Source organism: Fukomys damarensis, unplaced genomic scaffold (assembly GCF_012274545.1).
Source record: "Fukomys damarensis isolate Sample0158 unplaced genomic scaffold, DMR_v1.0_HiC HiC_scaffold_28, whole genome shotgun sequence".
In the NCBI taxonomy this organism is placed as follows: Eukaryota; Metazoa; Chordata; class Mammalia; order Rodentia; family Bathyergidae; genus Fukomys; species Fukomys damarensis.
In genome coordinates this window covers 42,469,487-42,472,374 of record NW_022900940.1, presented here as the reverse complement: position 1 = coordinate 42,472,374, position 2,888 = coordinate 42,469,487, and positions in this window count along the sequence as shown.

The following is a 2,888-nucleotide window of genomic DNA, read 5'->3' as shown; positions in this document are numbered from 1 at the left end:
GCTTTTTGTCACTTCCTTCTTCAAAAGCCCCAGCTGAAACCAATTAACAGCCTCCATGCCAATGAGAAGCACTGATGGGTGCCAGATGGGTGGGAAAGATATCAGGAGGCCAGCAGCCCCCAGCTGCACCTCCTTCCCTTCTGTGAAACCACTAACAGCCTGGCTTCGAGGACGGGTGGCTGGGGCTTCAGATCACAGCTCAAAACCATGGCTTACTATGGGTGACTCTGGCTAAGTTACTCAACCCCTCTGAGCCACATCTGTAAGGTGGGGACGTGAATCACAGCAGGCCAATGTCCACACAGACCCCGTTACCAGTCCAGCACACCCGTGCCCAGTTCCTGGAGTGGCGGCTACTCACAGCTTTCTCAGGCCGGCCCAGAGCTGATGGCAGTGCCTCACCAGAGAGACCTGAGGCCCAGCCTGTCTCCAAGGGTAACCACAGTGCTGCTCCCAGTGACCAACCAAGATGGGGGTGCCAACAGCCAGCCACCTTGCCTCAAGGGAGGACAATGCCATGTGTGGTTCCATAAGCCTCCACACTCCCGGTGGGCCTTGACTGAGGCTAGACTCAAACAATGGCGCATGCTTGCTCAACCTCTCCTCCTGCCTCATCCAGTTCCCTCCCTCACCCCATCACTGATTTCCTCAGAGAGGTCTCCCACAGGAAGTCACTGGCAGGAAGTCCCACCCCACAGTCCTCTAGAAAAGCCAAAGACATGAACCTACCTAACTGCCCAGCTACACTGGTTCTGTAATCTTGTTTTCCACTTAATTTTCAAATACAGAGCGTAGATTTCCTCCATAGCAAACAAAATTTTTTGCAGGGTGTGGGTACCAGGGATCGAACTCAGGACCTTGCGCTTGAGAGGCAGGTGGTGGTGCCACCGAGCTAAATCTCTGGCCGTAGTAAATATAATCCTATAACATTATTTTAGCCACGAATTGTTACATTTTTAAAAATATAACACAATACAATTTACAACCCCTCATCTCTGGACATTGTCTTTGTGGCCAGTCTTTTTATGAGCAAGGAGGCCACTTAGTACATATCCTTGACTGTACACCCTTGCACATGTGTTCAGTTATCTCCTAGAAATGGAAAAGCAGAGCTATTGGGAGTTACAGCTACAGGGCTGTGACCTCCCTTCCCGGCACCACCACCGTGCAGTCAACAGTGCGTCCAGGAGGAGGCCGGGGTGCCAGTTCCCCAAGTCTCTCTAACCCTGGGTATCATGGTGTCTTCCTTCTTGCCAATCTGATAGGTGGAAGATAGTACTCTATTGTTGCTAGTATGCATATTTCTTTTTCTTTTTGGTTTCTGGGGAGGCCGGGCATCTTTTCTTACATTTGCGGGCTGTTTCGGATTTCACCTACTGAGAACTGCCCTTGTTCTGTCCTTGGCACAGCCCTTCTGGGTGTCTCCTCTCTTCCCTCTTCCTGCCAACAATCAGACTCTGAGGCCTCCCTGCTGTGCTGTTTCACAAACTCTCAGAGCTCTGCTGGACAGGTTAGGCACCCTGTGCCTGAAGCCAGTCTGAACTGGGGTCAGTGGGGACCCAGCTCCCAGAGCTGTGACCTCCTAGCAGAGCCCACTCCTGGCCCGTCCATCTGCCTCACCATGGAGACCTCAGAAACCAGATCTGCTTACAGGAACAAAAAAGTTCTCTCCCAAATTCCAAATCTTCGCAACAAACACATTCCAGGGAAGATTATTAGCATGACCCGAGGAGTCTTCAGAAAAACTTACCAGAACGTTCCTTTAGAACCCTGTGTTCCTGACAGATTTAAAACAACTTTATGCCTATGCGAAGATCCAGCCCAAATGGAAAGAGCCCAGCCACTGACTCAGGAACGGCACCGAAAACAGGTATCCTGCATTCACTGAAACATTGTTCATATCTGGGAAATAAAGGGCAGCAGGTCGGCCCTGGGAGTTTGCCTCCTGCATCACAGCAGCCTCTGTTCTAAGCAGGTGCAACCCCGTCTGCGGGGGAAATGCAGCAGCCCAGGTCCCAAGTACATGGCTGGAGATGGCCAGGGGGCCTCCAGGCGCAAGTTGGATGCAAACGCCTGTATCCATAAGAGAAAGAGAGTTTACATTCCAGGGCTCCCCAGCACAACAGCTGCACGGAGAGGTTTTCAAGCTCACATCAAGGAGCTGCTGAAATCCAGGAGGTGTTGGCCAGAGAGCAGTGCAGGAAACAGTTAAGAACTGTGTTACAAAAAAGAGAAAAGTCCCAAGTGGCCCTCGCTGTCCCTTGCAAGCGTGAACGGTGCTAGAGGAAGGTAACCCAGAAGGTAAAGTGAGACTCTAAACAGCACGGAGAGATTATGAAGCTCCTCTCTGGGCCTGGCTGGAGTCACAGCTGAACCTAAGGAAAGAATCAAGGCAAGGTGGTAAACGAGCCAATGCCCATCAGTAAGGACGCACAAAGTAAATTACAATGACTTCCCCACAAGCCAATGTGCAGCACAGTGAGGCAGCACTGAGTAGGGACACGGACTGTGGAATGATACCTTTGACGTGTATCGCTAAGTGACAAAGCATGTCATAATTTAGTGTGATGCCATCTGCATTTCCAAAGGATACACGGGAATCATGCTAGATGCCTGGGGAAGCAGAGACAATTCCTGAGTGGATACAGCCGGGCGTGGTGGCGCACACCCATAATCCTAGCCCTTGGGAGGCTGAGGCAGGAGGATCACTTCGAGTTTGAGGCCAGCCTGGGCTACCTAGTGAGTTCAAGACCAGCCTGAACTACATGGTGAAACCTGTCTCAAAAGCAGGGGTGGGTGCTGGGGATGGAGCTCAGTGGTTCCGCCGCCTGCTTCGCAAGCGCAAGGTCCAGAGTTCAATCCCCGGTACCAAAAAAAAAAAAAAAAAA